This window comes from Melanostigma gelatinosum, assembly GCF_949748355.1.
Source record: "Melanostigma gelatinosum genome assembly, chromosome: 1".
NCBI classification, from domain to species: Eukaryota; Metazoa; Chordata; class Actinopteri; order Perciformes; family Zoarcidae; genus Melanostigma; species Melanostigma gelatinosum.
In genome coordinates, this window is record NC_136634.1 from 19,770,451 (window position 1) to 19,795,519 (window position 25,069).

Genomic DNA, 25,069 nt, shown 5'->3' on the forward strand with positions numbered 1-25,069 from the left:
AGGGTGGACTTAACGGAAACACAGCAGCGACTGTCCTGTACAATGGTTGGGAGTACTCGACATTCTCTGGTAAAAGCTTTGGATGGGAAGTTAACAGGAAAGTGAAACAGTTCAAATTTGATACCATACAACATAGTCCAGCATATTAGTAGCAACATTGCTCCATGGATATTTCCACAACCCAAGGTAAATCTGGAGATATTAGAGAAGAGAAGAGAATGGACTGAGAGGAATGTAAACATCGGATACTTGGTTCAAGATTTACTGAATAAAAGATATTCTAATTCTGGAAATATCTTTACAGATGGATCTAAACGCTCAGATAACTGGTTATCAGTGTACACAGCCGAACTGACAGCAGTAATCATCAGTCTTCAGTGGGTGGAGGAGGTCAAACCAATGAAAGTACTTTTGTGTTCACATTCTGCAGCTGCAATACAAAGTATACAATCCGGTCAAACAGTACGAGAGGATCTTTTAACTAAAGTTTATACATCATTACTGAACTCACAACATTTAGGAATAGATGTACATCTCTGTTGGGCACCGGCTCCTGTTGGAATAGAGGGAAATGAGGTTGCAGATAAACTTGAGAAAAGAGCGTCAAACAAAAATGATATTTTAGAAATTTGTTTTGGGAGGTCAGAAGCAAAATCAGTAATACAGCACGGAATTATTACATCTTGGCAGGAAATTTGGAATAATGACAATAAGGATATAAATTACAACAAAATACAGACGTCAGTCAGATTGAGAAGTGATGGAAGTAAAAGTAGAAAAGAAGATGTTACTTTCAGATTGAGGTTCGGACATACAGGACTCAATGACACGTTATACACATCATGAAAAAGACAGAGTGGGATAAATGTGAGATATGCAACTGTAAAGAAACTGTTGAACATGTTGTTGAACATGATAGAGTGGAAGAAGTTCAGGGTGGAAAGAGAAAGACTGAAGAACAGAGTGGTAGATACAGGAAGGGAGTGGAGCATCAAAGGACTGTATATTATTTCCGTTTTATTGATTATCAGAGTCTGAAGGAAGTTTTATTTTGAAAAATGACCGGATTCTCTCGCAATTTCATCCGCCTGTGCCTCGTGACATGTCAAGACGCTTTGTCTCGGTCACAACTCTGCTGGTGTTTTGGATTAAAATCGAGGCTGAATATCCTGAGATCGCCACTAAAGCACTGAAAACCCTGCTTCCATTTCCAACATCCTCTTTGTGAAGCGGGATGTTCTGCAGTGACAGCAATCAAAACAAAATGGCGGAGTAGAGTGGACATCAAGAACAGACTTCGGGTGTCATTGTCTCCCATTACCCCCAGATGGGGTAATGGGAGACTAATGGGAGGGCTGCCACCGATTCAGCAATGTTAAAAGGATCATTTGTGGAGTTACTTGTGTTGGGAACTAAAGGAGCGTGTTTGGGTTATCAGCATTTAAGAAACTGAATTCTTGACATCAATAGAATTATTGATGTATGTAACAATTATTAATGATTATTAATATAAACGGGGCACCACCCTGCGAACAGGGACCAATAACCAAACGATAAAACTAAGTCTCATAATTAGTAGTCACTCATAATGTCAATAGTCTGCGTATGACTATACATTCAGTGACAGTGAAGGGTTTTAAGTTCGAGCACAGGCTACTACATACAGTCTTATCAAATACATATGCACAAGTAATCACAGACGACTGCTCCTTAAAGTATAACAGAGTTTATTAAATCAAAATAATAAATGATCAAATCAATTAATATTGCAACCAACAAACGTTATCATACAATTTTATATGCCTAAACTAAAGAATGACTAAAATGGATGAGGGTGTATGTCTGTGTGTGTATGTGTGTGTGTGGGTCTGTGGGTGAAAAGGAGGGGGAGTCTTACAGCTACAGCTAGAGACTACAAAAATGGCGGCGTCGAGTGACGCTGGCCAAAGGGGAGGGGCCTTAAGAACTACAGCTAGAAACTACAAAGATGGCGGAGTCGAGGGACCCGGACAAAATGGCAGAATGGGGCTGCTGTACGTAATTCACGTGTGCCTGGGCAGCACGTGATGTGAGGCGCTCGTTTGAACGAGGTTCCCCAGGGGTAGAGCTAGGAGCTGTGTGTGTGCGTGTTTCGTGAGAGGAGGAAAGAGAAAAAAGGTGGGGGCTCATGAATCAGACTTCTGCGTGCGGTCCGCGTTGTAGTGAGCCTGAGTTGCTGGCTCTATCACGCATAAATATACCGCTGTCGTCTTTGAACTGCCGGTAACATATGCCGTGATAAGCCACGCACCTCAGCTCACTCACAGAGTCGAGTTAATGAAAAGAGAACTTCCACACGGAGTGGAAGACAATGAATGAAAATAATTCAAAGCAAACAGTCATAGCAGTACACCAATACAACGGAACTTCTCTGGTCCGTAATGATTGCGCAATATCTCGATATCACGCGACAGTAATTTAAACACACAAAAACACGGGAATATCAACATATAAATGAATGACCTGAATTAAACTTACGTTAATTTAAGCTAAGCTATGCCCAAATGCCAAGAACCTTACTTGTCGATGCTTCGTTGCAACGTTGAAGTGTTTGTGAGCAAAGTGGTCCGTCTTCCTCGTCGGGAAGGGGGACAGGGGGGGAGCTGCTTGCAGCGCGGCTTTGCAGCGGGCGCTGTGTGTCGCACGGCGTTTGCTGGTGCGGCTTCGGTCCGTCGTGGCGTGGCTCTGGAGCAAACGCAGGTCCGATCTGTACTCGCTGCAGGGAGGACAGTTTAACTTCGGCTGAGACGACGTGGTCCGTAGGTCTCCCGGTAATCATCGGTCAGGAGAGGAGCGAGGCTTCGTCGGCTCCTCTGTGCCGGTTTGTGCACAAAATAAAAAGAAGCAGAAAGCACTGAACGAATGCTGATGCAGATTCGTTATCGCGGGCTGTTTCGTCCAGCGAAATGGCTCGTGACCTGTCAGGGTTTGAGGGTTTGAGGGCCGTTGTTTCCTCGTGGCCAGCGTGGCGCTGGCGGAGAAAGCTGGATTCTCTGTGGCCTGGACGGGGGGGTCCGGGCGAAGAGAGCGGTTGTGTGCTCCCTGTTCGACGGAGGTCGAAGGGTAAAAGCTTTGAGTTGGGGGAAGCAGATAGTTTTATAGAACATCGGCTGAACCACAGGGGTCCTGGGGTCTCTTGGCCTTCGGCCAATGAGACTGCAGCGGTTACCATGGTTTTTTGGGGGGGAGGGGGAATTCACACCTGAGTGTGAAATTTCACCCAAGGGAGGCTTGCTCTCATCAAACTACAAGTCAGGATGAGACCTTTGCTTGAAAAAGTGAAGGCCTGATTCCCTTTGTCCACCGCACATATTGAAGCCATATGGTCAGAGCCCAACATCCCCCCTTTGTTCTGAAGAGCGAGATGTTGGCTTCGGTCTTTAGAGCAAACCAAGGGTTGGCATGTGCATCCATGTGGTGGGGAAACCTGAAGAGGTGAGACAGTCCAAGTGTTCCTGAGACCAAAAGCAGTGGTTAAAACAGGCAGTGTTCATTGTTCATAGAGTTCAAAGTTCATAGTGGTCAAGTTCATGGTGTTCAAGTTCAGAGTTCATTGGCATCTGGGCAGATGACTAAGGTGGCATCTGGGCAGATGACTTTAACTACTTCTACCTACATCTCCTATCATACACAATTCAAATCATAGGTGAGCAAAACATTATTCCCAAATAATTCAATCGCTATTATGATGTTGTGATAATCTAGCATTGCGGCACAGTGTCAAAGAAAGTAACAACCCAAATAAAACAAAACAAAACACAAAGAGAGAGAAGGAAAGAATAGAACGACAAGAAGCAGGTGAGGGGCAAACAGTGGTTACTGGTTCGACTCCTAGACAGGACTGGAGTCCGTCGGCGGAGCAGTCGTAGGTTGGCTACGTGGTGTTATGAATAGGAGGGAATCCAGTTAGTCTGTCGCTTCGGGATCTATTGGTACATGATATGTGCGTCTATCTCTCTCTGATCGGTAGATTTAGAGCGAGTCCTGTGTCTAAGTTTTAGAATCTATCGATATTGGAGTTGCGTTGCCAAGACTATAGGCCAGAGGTACCTGTGAGGGTTGCATAACAGTAGTGGTAGCAGATTTACAGATTTCATTAGCACGGCTAGTGTGACTAGCTAGGCTGGTCTCTCGCTGCTCCAGCTGTTGACAGCTGAGCCTTCTCGGATGAGGTCCTGGGTTAAATCTGACTGCTACGGCAGAGGTTATGTCTTCTTTGGTTACTTCTGGTAGAGTCTATAAAGCATGCAAAGGGTTCTCTATGAGAGTGGAGCATCAGTTTACAGTCACAATGAACGTTTTTCAGGTCATGCAACTGTTCTGGTTCAAGTTGGATGTGTTAGCGGTTAGTGCATGTCTACAGGGTGAGTTGAAGCATGCAGTTAAACGTTAGTAGTCAATAGTAAGCTGCCATTCTGCCGGTTGGTTTCGGCACTGGCGAGATTAGAGTGTACTTCCTGTGAAGTGCATCTCTCTAAGTTTCTGTTGTCAGAGAGCCCACCCCCCTCGCGCTGTTCAAGTGGCGAGGGCGGATATCCCCACGTTACCGCCAGCACTCAGGGAAACGTCGCGAACAGTTTCACTCTGGAGTGTGTCATGGCGGGCTGGTGATATCTCCCTCCCCCCACCCTCCTAATTAGAGATGGAGACAGGTCCGGCGCACAGGTCAAGTTCAGTTACCTACGGCACTGGCGACTTGGCAGGCCCGGGCGGTGACTCGGCTGAAAGAAGGCGGTGGCTTCGTTGAACAAGCTGGAGGTGGCTCATGCCGACAGAGCAGGAGAACAAGGCTTAGTTGACAAAGATCTTACGAGCTAGGGTGCTCGAAAGGGCCTCTAAGGTTGTGGCACCCTAGAGGTGTATGCGAAAAGGTGGGGGAACACATGAGGCTCGTTTCTGACCCGGAGTCGGGTAGAGCAAGAGTGTTATGACCCCCCAGTAAGACTGAAGAATATGTATGGATTTATACATAACGGGCATTGCCTTTGCGAACAAGGTCGCCCAATATAAACGGGGCACCACCCTGCGAACAGGGACCAATAACCAAACGATAAAACTAAGTCTCATAATTAGTAGTCACTCATAATGTCAATAGTCTGCGTATGACTATACATTCAGTGACAGTGAAGGGTTTTAAGTTCGAGCACAGGCTACTACATACAGTCTTATCAAATACATATGCACAAGTAATCACAGACGACTGCTCCTTAAAGTATAACAGAGTTTATTAAATCAAAATAATAAATGATCAAATCAATTAATATTGCAACCAACAAACGTTATCATACAATTTTATATGCCTAAACTAAAGAATGACTAAAATGGATGAGGGTGTATGTCTGTGTGTGTATGTGTGTGTGTGGGTCTGTGGGTGAAAAGGAGGGGGAGTCTTACAGCTACAGCTAGAGACTACAAAGATGGCGGCGTCGAGTGACGCTGGCCAAAGGGGAGGGGCCTTAAGAACTACAGCTAGAAACTACAAAGATGGCGGAGTCGAGGGACCCGGACAAAATGGCAGAATGGGGCTGCTGTACGTAATTCACGTGTGCCTGGGCAGCACGTGATGTGAGGCGCTCGTTTGAACGAGGTTCCCCAGGGGTAGAGCTAGGAGCTGTGTGTGTGCGTGTTTCGTGAGAGGAGGAAAGAGAAAAAAGGTGGGGGCTCATGAATCAGACTTCTGCGCGCGGTCCGCGTTGTAGTGAGCCTGAGTTGCTGGCTCTATCACGCATAAATATACCGCTGTCGTCTTTGAACTGCCGGTAACATATGCCGTGATAAGCCACGCACCTCAGCTCACTCACAGAGTCGAGTTAATGAAAAGAGAACTTCCACACGGAGTGGAAGACAATGAATGAAAATAATCCCAAGCAAACAGTCATAGCAGTACACCAATACAACGGAACTTCTCTGGTCCGTAATGATTGCGCAATATCTCGATATCACGCGACAGTAATTTAAACACACAAAAACACGGGAATATCAACATATAAATGAATGACCTGAATTAAACTTACGTTAATTTAAGCTAAGCTATGCCCAAATGCCAAGAACCTTACTTGTCGATGCTTCGTTGCAACGTTGAAGTGTTTGTGAGCAAAGTGGTCCGTCTTCCTCGTCGGGAAGGGGGACAGGGGGGGAGCTGCTTGCAGCGCGGCTTTGCAGCGGGCGCTGTGTGTCGCACGGCGTTTGCTGGTGCGGCTTCGGTCCGTCGTGGCGTGGCTCTGGAGCAAACGCAGGTCCGATCTGTACTCGCTGCAGGGAGGACAGTTTAACTTCGGCTGAGACGACGTGGTCCGTAGGTCTCCCGGTAATCATCGGTCAGGAGAGGAGCGAGGCTTCGTCGGCTCCTCTGTGCCGGTTTGTGCACAAAATAAAAAGAAGCAGAAAGCACTGAACGAATGCTGATGCAGATTCGTTATCGCGGGCTGTTTCGTCCAGCGAAATGGCTCGTGACCTGTCAGGGTTTGAGGGTTTGAGGGCCGTTGTTTCCTCGTGGCCAGCGTGGCGCTGGCGGAGAAAGCTGGATTCTCTGTGGCCTGGACGGGGGGGTCCGGGCGAAGAGAGCGGTTGTGTGCTCCCTGTTCGACGGAGGTCGAAGGGTAAAAGCTTTGAGTTGGGGGAAGCAGATAGTTTTATAGAACATCGGCTGAACCACAGGGGTCCTGGGGTCTCTTGGCCTTCGGCCAATGAGACTGCAGCGGTTACCATGGTTTTTTGGGGGGGAGGGGGAATTCACACCTGAGTGTGAAATTTCACCCAAGGGAGGCTTGCTCTCATCAAACTACAAGTCAGGATGAGACCTTTGCTTGAAAAAGTGAAGGCCTGATTCCCTTTGTCCACCGCACATATTGAAGCCATATGGTCAGAGCCCAACACTTGCAACAGCTTAAACTTTTGTTGTGACTTGTTGCATGTATGATTTTAAATATCTGCAAAGCAACAGACAAAATAATTTTTTTTAATATACAGTGTTGTATCATTACTGCTAATGGGTCATAATGTGTGGAGTTTTGTGAAAACTGCCATGGAAAACATGCTGAACACTGGACTAGCAAATAGTGAATTCATAGAATAGAACAGAATAGAATAGAATGCTGGATGGAACTGGAACACAGCTGAGTTCTGGGATTAGAATGTTGAGGTGTCATCTTGTGGATGAAGCCCAGTGCTCCACAGAGGACAGCTGGACAGCTCTGAGGGAAGCCACAGGCAAAACCACTCCTCAAAATTTCTTGTAAAGTATTTTATTTTATTTTATATGACTGGTCAGACTCCCTGTTGAGGTGAAGGTCTGTCATCTGGCAAATTGGCAGATGAACTTGCAAGCTTTTCAACCTCACTTCAGGCTTCCGGTGTGTCCGATGTCGGCTGCTGTGGTAATATACCCTCACCAAACTCCTGTCGTGTAAACCAGGAGCATATCTGACCTGTAACTTTGGATTCAGAATAGACTTTGACTGCTACCACTTTTCATAATTTGGCTCACGATGTTTGGTGCCACTATTATAATTGAAGGATTACCAAATCCCTCCTTGAATATCAAATTGTTAGCATTGATTATTTACTGAGAGTAAAGTACAGTAAAACTTAGAGAGCTTTGCTTAGAGGAGGGATATTTTGAAATATAGTATTTATAATCATACAGTTGTAAAATAATGAACTAACTGTGTAAAATGTTGGCATTTACTCTAACCTCCTACATTAGGACAGTGTTTTCATGCTGTCATTCACTCACTCTCTGTGCTTTCTCTCCTCACAAGTTTCTATGGATCATTGTTATATCTGGACACTGGTCTTGCCTCTAACGTAGTTGTGACACATGCAAGAGTAACTTCCCTGGTTGCCCTGATCGTGACAGTGAGCGTGTACTGTCGGGGAGAGGCAGTCACGTATCTCCTGAGTGAGAGTCCTGAACGGTGACATGTCGCTGTGTTGGGCTGCTGTTTCAGTAGTATCAAACAAGGGGATGGCCAGTCTTCAAATCATGTGCCAACATGCGTTTGGGTACTTCCGGTGTCCGATGTACAATGATGGGGTAATATACTCTCACCAAACTCCTGTCGTGTGAACCAGCAGCATATCTGACCTGTAGCATTGGATTCAGAATAGATTTTGTCCGTTACCACTTTTCGTAATTTGGCTCAGGACGTTTGGTGCCACTATAATAATTTAAGGATTACCAAATCCCTCCTTGAATATCAAATTGTTCGTATTGATTATTTACTGAGGGTCAAGTACAGTAAAACGTATAGAGCTTTGCTCAGAGGAGTGATATTTTGAAATAATTAATTTACAACTGTATGACTATAAATACTATAACTACCGGTATGTAAAGTTTGAGGATTTACTCTAACTTCCTACATTAGGACAGTCTTTGTATGCTCTCATTCACTCCCTCATCTCTCTGACTCTCGCTCTCTGGCTCCTACTCTATCAGCTGACAGTGGGCGATTTCGCCACGGCCTCCCTCAGCCAATCATATATTTCCTGTCAAACTTTAAAGACCTGTTCTCTTCTGTGCAGTCAGCTGTCATTTCAGTACGAACCGATGTGACCCTCCTCCCCATTCATCATTACATCTGGTGTTCAAGGTTTCTTCCACTGAGGGCAGTCCCACTCCACATGCCATCATCTATCTTCAACCTGCCCCTACTGTCTTCAACAACTCTACCAGTGTCGACTCTCCAAAATTTTAACTTTACTTTGCACAATTTAATAAATGTATTTGTTCACTGTAAATTAAGTTTCTCCTGATTTAACAAGCTGTGTCTCCCTGTATAAGTGTGTCAATGATCTCCCGGTGGCTTCAGTTCTATTTGTTTTGTTTTTTGTGATGTATGTTATTTTATTTCAAACTAATTTGCAATCATAAGAAGCGTGGTCTTTGTTGGTGAAATGTTTCTCACATACAAACAATTACTTATCGTAAAAAATCTTCAAATATATAGTAGAGTAAAATGTTTTCGGTGCGTTTTCTAGAAACTACAGGTCTGATGAGGAAAGTGGGAACAGGTGTGTAGGTGGGAGGGGCTGTCATGTGACCAGGACTGGCAGGTCTGGGGAGTGAGCAGGGGCTGGAGAGAAGGACAGAGAGCCAGGACGGGCAAAACCACCAACCCACTAGAAAGTCTCTGACCTCCCTCGAACTTCTCAGACAGTTTAAGTCAGGGGTGCCGCCACGTCATTTTATGTGGCCCACGAATCCGCCAGAATTTATTTTCTTTTTTTATAAAAAAAAATAAAATAAAAAATAAGAAGTTAGATTTGATAATAAAAATATCCCCATCGTCGAAATGATGAGATCGAAAGTCGAAGTTATGAGATAGAAAGGCATAATGATGAGCTACTTAAACACACAGTCACAGAAGCAGCTCTTTGGCTGCTTACTGTACACTTGCAAATATTATTGTGAGTATATTGATGACTACTTTAAACGTGGCTTTACAACACATGAAACACTTCACGTGGGATTGTGCAAACGCACCCTTGAAAGGATTTTAAGCTTTGAACAAAGTTATTATAATTACTTGTGTTTGCTATTTTCTTTAATAGTTTGATCTTTGATAGAGTAATCTGGGTTTCTTAACCCTAAATTAAAAGGATTTAAGTTATAATAACAGAAATGTGCTGAAATATAGTTTTACATTTATATAACTGCATGTACAATATTTTAACATTTGAATAAACAATCAAATGCAGAGACAGTTATTTACCAATCTGTTGGGAGTAGTTACATTTACACCGTCTTACATTTACAACCGGCCCTTTGAGGCCGACCGTGATGCTGATGTGGCCCGGAGTGAAGATGAGCTTGACACCCCTGCTCTAAGTGCATGTTTAATTTTTTCAAGACTTAAAAAAAACATCACATCCTTAAGCCAGGCATATATGGCTCTTTTCTTATTAAATGGCTCACTTCTCCCTTTGGTCGTATCTTGAATGCCCAAACTATTAGGCGTAGTTATCACTTATATTAACATAATCACAACCAAAAGAAAAATAATAATCACAAAACAGTTGATGTGCTTTACTGTAACGTCCAGTCGTAATAAATACTTCTCAGTCTCAACTATTATCCAAATAACTATGATAAAGCCACATTTTTTGCTGACAGTATAGCTTTCCCATCATGATCTGCTTCACTGAATATCTAACAACATACAGCGATATATATATTCTAGATCATGTATCAACTGCTGACAAACCCCTTGAATGAATAAGAGCGGATGTTTACTTTTGCAGTGGTGGAATCTAACTAATTAATTAACTATATTTCAAAGCTTTAGTTATAGTTACTTTGCAAAGTTAGATTGTTGATAACAACATAAGGTAGGTTAGAATATATTATTACAGATAGTAAATATAGTAGCGGTGTATTAGATCTGGATTATTCTTCCACCCCTGGACTTCAGTAAGTTAAGTGACACAATGTCACACTTTTAATGGAATATCTTACGTGTGACTTATTATCTCCAACTAATGGCCTATAGTGCCAGTAAGCTGTTGTGCTGAAACATGTTGGTTAGATGTCTTTAGGAGAAGATGTACTGTTGTCTGAGGTGCAGGGGAATGTGTCACAGACTTTCAGATGTGAAATAACTAAATAACATTACAGTGGATGAGAGAGCTTTAGGGCTCTTAGTGTTTGGAGCCAGACAATTAAAAACTACGAAGTTGTATTTCCTAAACGTGTAAAAGGACAAAATATCTATGTTTTAAAGTATCACTTTTGTATCAGAAGGCACATTTGTGAGGCTTATAAGGACTTAAGTGTGAAATGTTTGCCTAAAGCAGAACAGCTGGAGGTTAGAGTGGGTGACGTCAGCCGCTCCGCTACTGCCCCCTTCTGGCCTGGACAGGATCCAACACTGATCCTCTTAACATTCATAACATAAAGTTAATTTTATGTCAAAATAAAATAAATACATGAACAACAATGTGACTACATCCTGTGTGGGTCACATTCTTCTAAAGATAAAAATATTAATTTCCCCAGATATTAGTTTACATCACCACAAACATGAATATAAAGCACATCACATGTATTTTACAGCATCCCAAAGATGCTTTCCAGGTCAGATCAGAGTTGAATCACTGAATCCATGGAAATATTACAATACATGTTTGATTCCTGTATTTAAAATGTTTTGAAAATGATCATCCCACAAATATGAGTTGCTGTCAAGTGCACCTTTAAAATGTTAAAGTGATATTCAGAGATTATTAAAGTAATTTAGGGTACTTGTAATTAGTTTAGCCTGAACACATTGGTCAATTGTTATTGGGGTGAATATGTCGAGATATGTTAAGTTATTATAATCTTCTGATAAATGAAGTATATTAAGGGGTGAAGGGGTCAGTTTGTGTTTTCTTCAGGATTTAGTTTGGTTCATTTAAAATGATCAAGATTAAATAATAGTTGCAATGTACCACAAGTAAACAACACTTGCTTCCCTTTTATAATGTATCACATCTACAAAACACGCACTACGGGCTTCATATCTGGTCACAGAATAGCAAGAAAGGGGCTACCTCACACAATCACCGAAGACTCCTGAAATGTATAAATCTGATCCACAGTATGTGCCATCGACTTGATGATGTCATGAAGCTGTGTTGTGAGTTATCTGCAAATCAGCAAATCCAGACCACAGTGAAAGGCTCAGGGAAGGGAGCAGCAGCAGCGGGCGGTCTGGCCTTCGCTGGAGGGTTAGTCGGGGGACCTCTTGGTATCGCAGTCGGTGAGTGGGAATAAATGCATGCAACAGTTTCTCCCACTCGTGTGTGTGCAATCATAATTCCACATGTTTGAAACCCTCTTAACATGTAGGCGGTGCTGTCTGAGGCCTTCTGGGCTGCTGGCTGACCAGTGGACAGTTCAAACCGCTGCCTCAGATCATAATGGAGCTCAGTCCTCAGCAGCAGCAGCAGTTTTATGGTAGTCTTCTGGCCGTGCTGGGAGACATTCAGTGGACAGATTTGGCTCAGCTAACTGCTCTAGTGATGGGCAACGCCACCCTGAAGCAGCAGCTGACGGCGACCCTTCTCGGGTACATCTCCAAGGAGCTCCAGGCGCAGGTGCACTACGTGGATTAGTGTCTGTGGAAGAACTGGGATACCCTAACGTAGGGGTGCACATGCTCAGAAGGTCTTTTGAAAATAATGTGAACTGTTTTATGACGCTGAAGAGACTCTTTATCAAATGTGAAATCACATGTTGTAAATTTGCACAGACGCCATCACAGTCTTGGTTCCAGGTTATACAGTTATTGTGAAAACAGCTGTATTGTTATGATGTGGGGTGTTTCGCGGACCCAAATGCAGACTCAGACAGCAGAGTTCTATTTCAAAACCAAGGTAGTTTATTTCTCTCAGTCAAGGGAAAAGACAGGTAATGGCCAAAGGCAATAGGAGGCGTCTCCACGCCTCCGCACGGTTCCAAGCCGGAAAGTGGCTAATCCTACACAGCGGCAGACGAAGCAGACAGGAAAACTGTCAAACGTCAAATACGGAGGCACGTCCTCGCGCTCCGCACGGATCCTAGCCGGGAGGTGGCAGGTCACATGTATACCTGGATTCATTTATTATTGGAAGTACACTCATCAGATGAAGGAATTATGTATTCATCAATGGCACTGTTAATCATATAAGAGACATAGTGGTTCTGTTTGTGATAACGGTTTTATACAAAATGTATAAAATACATTTGACACACCACATGAAACATCACACAGGGGAGGAACGATGGAGCTTTCATCCTATCTTTATCCAAGACCGTGTTCTTTCAATTTGAGAGCATCGCTCATTGAGTCCACGCTCAGATTTGGTACTGTCTTTAGCTTGATCCGGTAGACGAATTGAGTTTTTATTTTCTAGTTAGTGTTGGTTTTCTAGAGGGGGCCGGGGACACGCTCACCTGGAAGAAAATGTTGTACATTTTAAAGTTAAATATATCAGTCTGGTGCACTCTGAGACCAACATCAAGAACATGAACATAATTCAGGCTGAAAGTAACGCAGTTTAAACTGACAAATGCAGGAAGGACAGCTGGCAAGAAATCACTAACTGTGTCATTCTGTAAATTAACCCATTTATAATATCACTGCTTCATCTATAACGCGATAGATCTGACTATAATAACACGTGTATTCACGTTCATGTTTTACTTTGATGTATTCTTATTCTTTCAGCTGAGACCCAGCGATGTGAAACGGACTTTTGGGCAAATAAATAAAAATATATATGAATATAATTCTAAGCAGTGAGGAAGTTTCCTTCCATGATTTAAAATCACCCACACCAAACATTAAAGTAGCCGGAGACTGTAAGACACGACTCAAGAAGCCGGCACGCGTCAGTGAATGTGTGATGAGAGAATATTTACACATTTCTTTTCTATTTACTCCAAAGTCTGTTTCGCACCACTAAGGCTACAGCTGAAAGAACAAGGCTAAAATATTGTCATACACGCCATGAAAACACATCTGCAACACATTCATTTACCATAATACACACATGTACTTATAGTCAGATCTATCCTGCTCTAAATGAAGCAGTGATGTCATGAATCTGTTAATTTACGATTTCACACATGCAGTCTGAGATTTATTGCCAGCTGTCTTTTTTTGCATTTGTCAGTTTAAACTGTGTGATTATGTAACATTCATTAATGGTCCACGTACCGAGCTCTGATTGGTCAGTGTGTATTTGAATAAAAGGAATTAAATCACACGTTGCTGAGGGAGCAGAGGGGCAGAAAACGATCAGAAGGCAATTCATTGGTGATATTTTGTCTTCAATACATAAATGTTGGAAAACAATCACTTGAGTCGTCTCGTTCCACGACCCACAACTGTTACATATGGACCAGATGGAAGGTAACTGAAGATAGGAGTAATGATATACTATTTTATTAGTTTAAGGGCTTTTATTTGGTTACCCACCAAGTTGCAGCGAAACCGGATGTTCCTCGTAGAACCTGTCTCGATGGACTTTTATCTGTTGACCTTTTTTGTTGGATGTTTTTCCTCTGACTCATCTCCCGAGTCAAAACCACACCCATTAATGCATTGCTGGTGAAATCCAGGGAACTGCCATTACATGTGAGGAGAACTGAGTTAGCACTATCACACTGGATTAGAATTCAGGGTGGACTTAACGGAAACACAGCAGCGACTGTCCTGTACAATGGTTGGGAGTACTCGACATTCTCTGGTAAAAGCTTTGGATGGGAAGTTAACAGGAAAGTGAAACAGTTCAAATTTGATACCATACAACATAGTCCAGCATATTAGTAGCAACATTGCTCCATGGATATTTCCACAACCCAAGGTAAATCTGGAGATATTAGAGAAGAGAAGAGAATGGACTGAGAGGAATGTAAACATCGGATACTTGGTTCAAGATTTACTGAATAAAAGATATTCTAATTCTGGAAATATCTTTACAGATGGATCTAAACGCTCAGATAACTGGTTATCAGTGTACACAGCCGAACTGACAGCAGTAATCATCAGTCTTCAGTGGGTGGAGGAGGTCAAACCAATGAAAGTACTTTTGTGTTCACATTCTGCAGCTGCAATACAAAGTATACAATCCGGTCAAACAGTACGAGAGGATCTTTTAACTAAAGTTTATACATCATTACTGAACTCACAACATTTAGGAATAGATGTACATCTCTGTTGGGCACCGGCTCATGTTGGAATAGAGGGAAATGAGGTTGCAGATAAACTTGAGAAAAGAGCGTCAAACAAAAATGATATTTTAGAAATTTGTTTTGGGAGGTCAGAAGCAAAATCAGTAATACAGCACGGAATTATTACATCTTGGCAGGAAATTTGGAATAATGACAATAAGGATATAAATTACAACAAAATACAGACGTCAGTCAGATTGAGAAGTGATGGAAGTAAAAGTAGAAAAGAAGATGTTACTTTCAGATTGAGGTTCGGACATACAGGACTCAATGACACGTTATACACATCATGAAAAAGACAGAGTGGGATAAATGTGAGATATGCAACTGTAAAGAAACTGTTGAACATGTTGTTGAACATGATAGAGTGGAAGAAGTTCAGGGTGGAAAGAGAAAGACTGAAGAACAGAGTGGTAGATACAGGAAGGGAGTGGAGCATGAAAGGACTGTTAGAGACAGGGGACAAACTAGTTCAGCTTAAAAGGGCTTTATTTAATATTTTGAATGGAACGGGTTCAATATCCAGAATATAACGTCTATATTTTTTTATTTTGTTATTTAAATTATTTAAATTAATTTTATTTTAAATGTTAAGTTTCTTTTTCTTCTTTTACTTTATTTATAAATAACACTGTTATTGTGTAATGATAACTGTCATAAAATCATGATGTTACACACTCCGGTCCAGTAGGTGGCGCCTTAAACGTTGGTTTGTAGTCCGCCATTAAAGTGAAAGAAGAAGAGGAAGAAGAAGAAGAAGAAAGAGAAGAGAAGAGGAGAGGAAGAAGAAGAAGAAGAAGAGGACTCATCTCAAAATGTCTAAACTAGAAATGCTGAGATCTTTAGTCAACCAGCGACTAACTGCGGTTGATGAAGAGATATTTGGTCTGTTTGAAAGAACGATAGCAGAGTACGAGGAGGAACTCTCTCGTTCAAAAGAGGAGAATAAACGACAACGGGAGCTTCTGGACGCTGTTTTCAACCCGGAAGTCCGGATACAAAGAGCACGTGGGTTCACTTCATTTATTCTCTCAGTTCTCAAACACTGTTCATGCTCCGGCTGATAACTTCTAATGTAGTTTGGAGTGAGACTCGGTTGCAATTTGTCGTTTTCTTCTTCTCCTGATAATACCTGTAAACGTGTCGCTTTTCGGCGAAATAAACCGTTTTTAATCAAAATATGTCATCCACGTGAGTAGTCTACATCCGTAGTTTTTTTTTTGTGTGTGTGGGGGGGGGTCAGCCGGTCAGCGTTTCTCAGATTGGAGTGAGACGAGGAGAAAAGGTGATGTTGTGATCGTCGCAATAAAACGTATTTGATGCGACGTATCGAGTCTTGGCCAATCAGCGTTAAGATGTCTGCAGCGTCTTCATTTCCCTCCGTTACAGTTAAAGTTCCGTTACAGTTCAGACTTGTTGGGTTAAGTCAGTGGTTCTCAAACTTTTTCTGTCACGCCCCACTTTGGACGAAGAAAAATGTTCATGCCCCACCGCCCCAACAAAATTGACACAAAATGCTCCATGTTGAACTTTTATTGAAAGAACAACATTTTGTGACTCCTCCATCTGTGCGTTTTCAAAAAATAGAATAAAGAAAATTGCAATCACTTTCAAGTAAACCAGATTGCTCCATCAGACAAAAACAAATACAATGTGCAATCGCTTTGTTAGAACAATGCAAATAAAGTTCTATATGTGAAAAAATAACGAATATTTGGCAAAAAATAGCTTATTGTCGCTGCAATTAACCTGTTTCGCACTGAATATATTTTTAAGATAATAACAATAAAGTGCAGCCTGTGCAAAACTAAGTTAAATGTGTAAGTGTTGGGAAAATGTATCGGCTAATTTTAAGTGCCTAATCACCCCAATCAATCAGATGATATGTCTTTAAATGTGCCTGCTGGCAGTATGCTGAATGAAATGCATCATCGAATGAGATCTATAACGAAAATAATTATCTCAACTCTTTCAGAATAAGTAGACAAAACAAGCCCAAAGAGTATCTAATTGATACGAATTAATATGAGGATATATGTACTGTATGCACGTATGTATCATGTAGCCTACTATATATGTGTATATACCTGTCTGTGTAGATTACCATATAGAACTAGGAGTTTGAATGTGTGTGTGTGAATCTGTGTATGGGCGGATCAATATGTATGTCATATTATTCATAATCAGAAATTCAATCAATTGAAGCAGTGAAAATAAATAGTGTGTGATTCTCTCTCTTCTTATCATGAGTCCACCTTAATCATTTTCTGCAATAATGATATGCTGGTGTACTTATAACACTCCTATAATTATGAGTGCTTTAACCCCCATGTATGCAACCAGCCATCAAGAGGACATGGGCGCAAGTACAAACGAAGTACAAACACATTATTCAGAATGGTGAGTCAACACAATATGTGCCATGGTAATGTATTGAACACATACGTTTATTAAGCGCCAAATAAACTTTGCGCACGGCATGCAGCGGCTTTCCCGATGTTCTCCGCATCGCCGACACTGTACAACAATGTACCACTCGCAAAAAAGCTCAAGGCTGCATCCAGTCTGTGAGACAGTCAGTGCTCGGCAGCGGCGTGTGGTGTTCAATGTATGGCTCGAGAAGGTCTTGTAAATAAATGATTTCTTGTCGGCAGAATCGATAGCGCTCGTATAGGAAGTCATCATGATGTGATAACGGATCTTGGCGATGTGGAAGAACTCTCGCCCTATAAAACACTAATATCCTCCTTCATCAGTGGATCTCTGAGGAAGGGAGCTGGACATTAATGCAAGAGAGGCTTCTTAGTTTGCTCAGCTGGTTTTAAGGATCACTGTGTGTCTCACTTTACATGCATTTCCGGAACTCCCGTATAACCCCCAGTATATGCGCAAGCGCATTAGACTACTGTATATGACAGGAGCTGCCATTTCTTCTGGGGGAGTGACCCAGGACCTTTGCTGACCTCACCAGAAAATAACTCAGCACCATCTAGTGGACTGAAAAAGTAATTTATTTGATTTTTCTAAAAAGAAAAATAATTATTATTATTTTTTTATAGTTTATATAATAAAAGATCGATACTAGGCATCCATGTATCGATACAATATCGCCACGCAAAATATCGCGATACTATGCTGTATCGATTTTTTTTCCACCGCTACTTTACAGTAACAGTCGAAGTTAATATGAAGCCATACAGTAACAGGGTTAAATGAAAGCTAATCACTTCATTTTGTGTAGGCGATGGTTCTCGCTACTGTAGAAATATGACAACAGTATTTACAGGCATTAAATGTGCACCGGTAAGTATTGTGAGGAATTTAAGTTTGAAAGCGCTCCTAGCGATGGATATTATGTGTTACAATATGTTTACTTGTAGAGGGTTTAAACTAAAGGGAGAGTTACTGAATTTGTTGTGCATTGTGAGAGAAACCAGAGAATTTATGACACCGCCATGAAGTCGGAGAGAGGGGGATGTTGCTGACGAGTTTCTGAGCACAGCCTTCAAGAAGGGGGGTGAATTGGTCAAGGAAGTGGCCGACTGAAGTCCGACGGGTTCAGCCAATCACTGAGCTGATCGATGGGCTTATGCTGCGTTCACACCGGTCGCGTTTATTTTTTGACGAGCGTCGAGATTACATCCAAAGTCTATGCACAGACGCGATGAGACTGGCGCACCGCGATTTTGCGATGGCGCGTTGGACTCGTTATTGCAGTGCGGTGGACACGTTCGACGCCGCAAAATCGCCAATGCGCGAGTTGAAAATTTTCAACTTCTGCGAAATAATCGCGTGACGCTGTGGCGCGATAGCCTATCAGCGTTGAGTTGCTCCCCCTGTCATCACTGACTTCCTGCCGTTGTTGAATCAGGAAATAAATCCTGTAGCCGTCTGTGTTCACCCAGAGCTCTACGATACCTCATATCAATAGAGACCGGACGCGATTTTGCAGTGCGTCAAAAAATCAATGCGACCGGTGTGAACGCAGCATAAGGCAGTGGTTCTCAAACTTTTTCTGTCGCGCCCCACTTTGGAGGAAGAAAAATGTTCATGCCCCAACAAAATTGTAACAAAATGGTCTTTGTTGAACATTTATTGAAATAACAACATTTTGTGACTCCTCCATCTGTGCTTTTTCAAATAATAGAACAAAGAAAATTGCAATCACTTAAGTAAACCAGATTGCTCCATCATACAAAAACAAATAAAATGTGCAATCACTTTGTTAGAACAATGCAAATGAAGTTATATCTGTGCAAAAAAGAACTACAATTTGGCAAAAAATAGCTTATTGCAATTGGCTGCAATTAACCCGTTTTGCACTAAACATCTTTTCAAGATAATAAAGTGCAACCTGTGAAAAACTAAACAAAACAAGTTTCATACTGTCCGCAGCTAGTTTTCAGACATAAAACACAGACTGGTCTCTCCTCATCTCCTAACGCGTCCACTGTGAAACCCAGAGCAAGATAGGCGTCGTGTTCGTGTTCGTCTCGGATGCATCGCTTGCGGTTGTTTTTCTGTTCCCGCCTGCCAAATGTCTGTACATTTGGAACACTAAGCCGCACATGTGAGTCGCCAAGGATCATGGCCGTCGTGCATGCGCAAGCGTAACCTGTTAACGGCGTAACGTAAACATTTACACGAAAGTACAGGCATTTCACCATGTATTTATGAATTACTTATTTTTTTTTTAATACAAAAATTCTGCATTTTCCCCTGCGCCCCACCTGTAATACCACCGCGCCTTTTGATTTAAACTTCAACCAGCTGATTCGGCCCTGCTTAATGATGGAAGTAATGTTGCACGGTGTACCGATACTAAAAAGGTACCGCGGTACCAGTACGTTAAAAACGATACGATTCTGCATATTTTTAGTATCGATACTTCATTAAAATAGCACGCGATCAGAGCGCACTCGCAGCTCCGCTCCCTGTCATGCTGCCTGCAGGAATTGACTGCAAGGGGGCGGGCTGCCCAGCGCGCTCACACAGCAGCAGGCAGCGCGCGCACTCACAGCGAGTGATCACAGGGGAGACATGGCGAGTGCAGGAGCTTTTCCCGACCGTCCTCTGCTTGCTGAAAAACAAGATGCCAGAAGTAGCTTCTGGAAATACTTTGGCTACATTGCAGATAGTGAAGGAAAGCCCACTGACCTACAGAGACCCGTTTGCAAAAAGTGTTTGAAAGCCACACAAACAAAGGGAGCCAACACGTCTAACATGTAACATTCTGCTGTAGGCTAATACTAATATTTGTTAAGTGTTCAAAAAGCTGGGCAGGAACAAGCTGGTAAAAAAGGGAACCGTACAGATGTTTTATTTATTACTATTATAGATAACTATACCAGTATCGTATTTCTTATTTGTGGGATTTGATCGAATTCTGGTATCGTATCGGTATCGTGATACTTATGGCAGGTATCGTATCGAAGTCATAATTTTGGTATCGTGACAACCCTAGATGGAAGAAAGAGAGCATGGGGGGGGGGGGGCTTTTTCTTTTACCTTTTGTTTGAGAAATTCTGAACACAACAGTATTATGTGTGTGTGTGTTAATTTGCAATAGTGTTGCGTTGTGTAGCAACCTGCAGGAACAGCACCTTCCCCATCCCTGAGACTCCAGGACTCCCACACACAATGTGGCCCAACCCTGGCTTGTGTGTGGGTGAAGATAATGCGTCCCTGTGCTGGACAAGATCAAATAAAGTGTAAAGATACAGGGCTCACAAAACACTGAGAGGAGAGATGCATATACGGAGCCCTGACTTTGTGTCTGTTGCTAGGGCTACTTAATCAATTCTTGTGTTTTGTGAAACCATAGATCTATGTTTTTGATGCTTGACTTAATACATTGTTAACACTTGTAGATTGTCTACCATCTTCTGTTCATCGAATATAATTCTCCTGGGGGAACACCCCCCCCCCCCCCCTAGATGACAGGAAATATTTCAACTTAAAGTACAAGTTTGTTCTCTTTGATAACACCACATGGATTTGGCAGCTTAAAATGGTTCATATGCTCATGGTCACATAAGTTGATTACATTCTTGTGTTATCTGGTTCTGTTGATACTCTGGAAGTGTATGTCCAGGAGACTATTTGCTCAATTCTAAAATGTCTTTGTAACGCCTCTGTGTGTGTTTACTGTTTTCCTGCAGACGTCCAGCAGCTGTTGTTGGTTAAAGAAGAGGTTCCCTCTGAGCAGCAGGAGTGGAGCTCCAGTCTGGACCAGGAGGACCCAGAGCCCCCACATATTAAAGAAGAACAGGAGGACCCAGAGCCCCCACATATTAAAGAAGAACAGGAGGACCCAGAGCCCCCACATATTAAAGAAGAACAGGAGGAACTCTGCACCAGTCAGGAAGGAGAGCAGCTTCAAGGTCTGGAGGAGGCTGATGTCAAGTTCTCATTCACTCCTGTGAAGAGTGAAGATGAAGAAGAGGAAGCTCAGTGCTCACAGCTTCATCAAAGACAAACTAAACAGATGGGAACAGAAGCTGATGGAAAGGACTGTGGAGGACCAGAACCAGACAGGAACTTGGATCCAGATAGACATCCAGAACCAGATACTGATGAGAAGACTGGAGAATCTTCTGACACTGATGAGGGTGGTGATTGGAAGAAGACCAGAGAACCTCAGTCAGGTTTAAACTATGTGAAACCTGATGAAGTCCGTGTCAGTGATTCAAGATGTAGCGCTGGTGAGAAACGTTTTAGATGCTCTGAGTGTGAGAAAACATTTGGCAGGAGACAGACTCTGAAGATACACATGATAACCCACACAGGAGAAAAACCTTTCAGCTGCTCAGTCTGTAAGAAATCTTTTAACCGGCATTCAACTTTACAGAGCCACATGAGAATCCACACAGGAGAAAAACCTTTCAGCTGCTCAGTCTGTAAGAAATCTTTTAACCACCGTTCAAATTTACAGATGCACATGAGAACCCACACAGGAGAAAATCCTTTCAGCTGCTCAGTCTGTAAGAAATCTTTTACGCAGCGTTCACATTTACAGACACACATGAGAACCCACACAGGAGAAAAACCTTTCAGCTGCTCAGTCTGTAAGAAATCTTTTAACCACCGTTCAAATTTACAGATGCACATGAGAACCCACACAGGAGAAAATCCTTTCAGCTGCTCAGTCTGTAAGAAATCTTTTACGCAGCGTTCACATTTACAGACACACATGAGAACCCACACAGGAGAAAAACCTTTCAGCTGCTCAGTCTGTAAGAAATCTTTTAACCACCGTTCAAATTTACAGACACACATGAGAACCCACACAGGAGAAAAACCTTTCAGCTACTCAGTCTGTAAGAAATCTTTTAACGATCGTTCACATTTACAGAGACACATGAGAACCCACACAGGAGAAAAACCTTTCAGCTGATCAGTTTGCTGTCATAGATTTGTGCGCAACAGAAAGCTAAAGGCACACATGAGAACCCACACAGGAGACAATCCCCTTTAGCTGTTCTGGTTGCAGTAAAGTTTCCGTTTGTGGTAAAAGCTTTCAGCACGAGTCACCTCTGAAGTTACACATGATTAACCGCGGATCAACTCCACTGATTTCAATGTTTCAATACAAAAAGTTATGCACTGAATGAGCGGCAACTGTACAGTTTGAAATAGTTTTGATGATTATATTGATGATTGATTTGATGGCAGCGTCGGAAATACACCAGGGCAAAGGGCAAAACTGCCCCTAAGAAATATCATTTTGCCCCTGATATCACTAGGACAGGGGCAAAAAATGCCCCCGAACTTTCTAAACGAATTTTAAAAAATGGAGTACTTCTTAATCAGACCTGCGACTGCGGTCAACTCAGCAGACGCTTAAATTTTAGTGCACCTATATCCTGAAATTCACGGTAAACTCATTCAAACGGCGCAGATCGGGAGCGAGCGAAGGACTTTGAAAGTTAACGGAAAGATTAACATGAGACAACATCCGATTTCTTCTGACGAACATCCGGTTTTCAGAATAAGATGCCAACAAAGTATACATATTGCATAATGGAAATTAGATTAAATGAATTATATTCACATTAAGTATAAAACATGCTACCTGCATCTCGTGAGTTAAAGGTAAAATACACCTAAGTTGTGCGTAAAGTGTCTTTATTCTTTGATTTGAGGGTTGCTGGAAATGAATAAAACCTGACTGACAGTCAATTGAGATATTTTACGAAGTAAAAACTCTGAACTGAATTTGTACCTTCAAATGGCACATTTCTTTTAATTTTTAAGGTGCTATAAAAATGTTTTTCTCAAATTCCACACAATGACTAATATATAAGTTCAGGACAAAAATGGGTAATATCACAATATTTGAGGTGCTACAAAAATATTTTTTCTCAATAATTCCATACAATGACTGATGTATATGTAATCAAGGCATCGTTGACTTAATAATTGTTAACAGTTAAACATTTAATAATAACAATAAATAACCACAAAGAAATAAGAATGAAATTGAATATGATTGTCTGATTTATGTTTGTTTTTTGTTTGTAGATTTCCTACCCTGTTTGATGGTAATGTAGGTTTAAGACGATGGTTTTACCTGCATCTGTGCACAGTATATTGTATTTAAATGATTTCATCAATAAAAAGAAAAAGGTTTGTGTATTTCACTGGTTCATGCAGTTGTACATAGCACACTTTGTTCGTCAGGATTAAATCCATCAGTGACTGGAGTGTGACTCAATAGTTCTTTATCTTACTTGGCAGTTTGCACTCTTTGCTGCTGCCATTACTGGTATACAATTGTCATCTCGTCTGACACAAACTCATAAAAAGGTCCTTAGAAAAAGCAATCTACACATTCTTTGGAGTCACAAACCAACAACATCCTGATCTCGATCTATAGTTCCTTCCAGTTGATTAACAGGCCGACACATTCCTGAATGTGTTCACAACTTGTCGATACTTTTTTAGATTGCCGGTGGCTTTTCTTGATCGTACCGTCATCTTATCCTCATCATTGTGCTCCCCAGGCCTCTTGTTCATGTGTATGAGCACTTTTACCAGCTCAACTTTAGGTCACCATGAAACAGGCCCCACCTTTTGACTTTATCACACAGCTCCAACACAATATATCAGGATTGGTGCGGCAGCAAAGGGGTTGGACCTGATCACACCCGGCCCGCATTCCTTTGCTTCCATTTTCTGTGAAGCACTCTTTAACTTTTTGTGTCACATAATGCTGTTTGGAAAATACTAAAAATAGTGCGGAATGAAAGAAATCAATGGAGATTAAAACAATAAATAAAATGTCAGTGAATCAAAAGACATCAAGCTAAGTGATGCAGATCAATCAAAGAAAAACAACTCACTCGTTTCCAAGGGAAAAGACAATAGCTCAATCATAGAGTTGGAAATATGTCTTTAACAGTAAATGCACACGTTTTATGTCACTCACACGGAGCCATCTAAAAAATACATGTTACAGGGAGGAACTGAGACAGCGCTCCAGTATTTATCCCACTATGACTACGTCCTCAGTGAACTCATAGAAGGGAACCTCTAGGTTTAGAGGAGCAGGTCCCTTTCTTATCCTTCCTGAAGCATCGTAGTGGGAGCCATGGCACGGATCAGTAGTAGCCTCCGAAGTATCCGGCGTTGGCGATGGGCACACAACCCAGATGGGTGCACACACCGAGGACGATGACCCAGCGGGGGTTAATCACTGTCCTTGTCATGCTGGGGGTCACGGAGCTCCGCCAGATTCACACCCTCCTCTGCTGCGATTTCCTTCTCTGTGCGGCGATGGACAAGAATTTTGACAGACCGCTCCAACAACAGAACAGGTAGGTATATGGCACAACTAGGGAGCAGTACACCTCCCTTGATCGCCGAGCCACCAGCGTCAGGCGTCAGCGTCAGTCACAACCCGCCCAGACAAACCCAGACAAGTTTGCATGGGCAAACTACGGCCAGTCACTCGCACCAGCCCCTCTAGAGGGCCGGTTCGTATTGCACCCCCTCCTTACTCTCTCTGCATCAGGGATATCTCACCCTGCAGCCTCTTTTCCCCAATCTGCACTTCCAACCCACGCACATGCATGCCAGCATCTTTTCCTCTTCCCTCGCTCCTGCCTTTCCGTTCAACACAACACAGGCTATCGATCACCGGTAACCACATGGACCTCGCCCGATTATCGAGCCATCCACACGCAATCCCCACATCTCCTGGGAATTGCTAATGTTGATAAAATTAGCTTATATACAGCTTTAATCAGCAATTAGCTCATATACAGCTTAATCAGCAGCTAGTTTATATGCAGCTTTAAGTAGCAACTAGCTTATATACAGTTTAATCAA

At 42.3% G+C, this 25,069-nt stretch overlaps 2 pseudogenes across 2 annotated transcripts in view; one reads left to right on the top strand and one right to left on the bottom strand.

Moving 5' to 3' along the window:
• The first annotated feature begins 11,620 nt into the window (after positions 1-11,620).
• Positions 11,621-12,135, top strand: LOC306778883 (protein C19orf12 homolog; annotated as a pseudogene). The gene is made up of 2 exons: positions 11,621-11,780; positions 11,870-12,135. The product of its transcript is annotated as a protein C19orf12 homolog (transcript).
• Positions 12,136-24,224: 12,089 nt separating this feature from the next.
• LOC306781537 (cytochrome b-c1 complex subunit Rieske, mitochondrial-like) overlaps positions 24,225-25,069 on the bottom strand; it is a 64,902-nt pseudogene continuing 64,057 nt past the window's right edge. Inside the window, exon 3 of the transcript in view lies at positions 24,225-24,504. The product of the transcript in view is annotated as a cytochrome b-c1 complex subunit Rieske, mitochondrial-like (transcript). The remainder of the gene's footprint in view (positions 24,505-25,069) is intronic.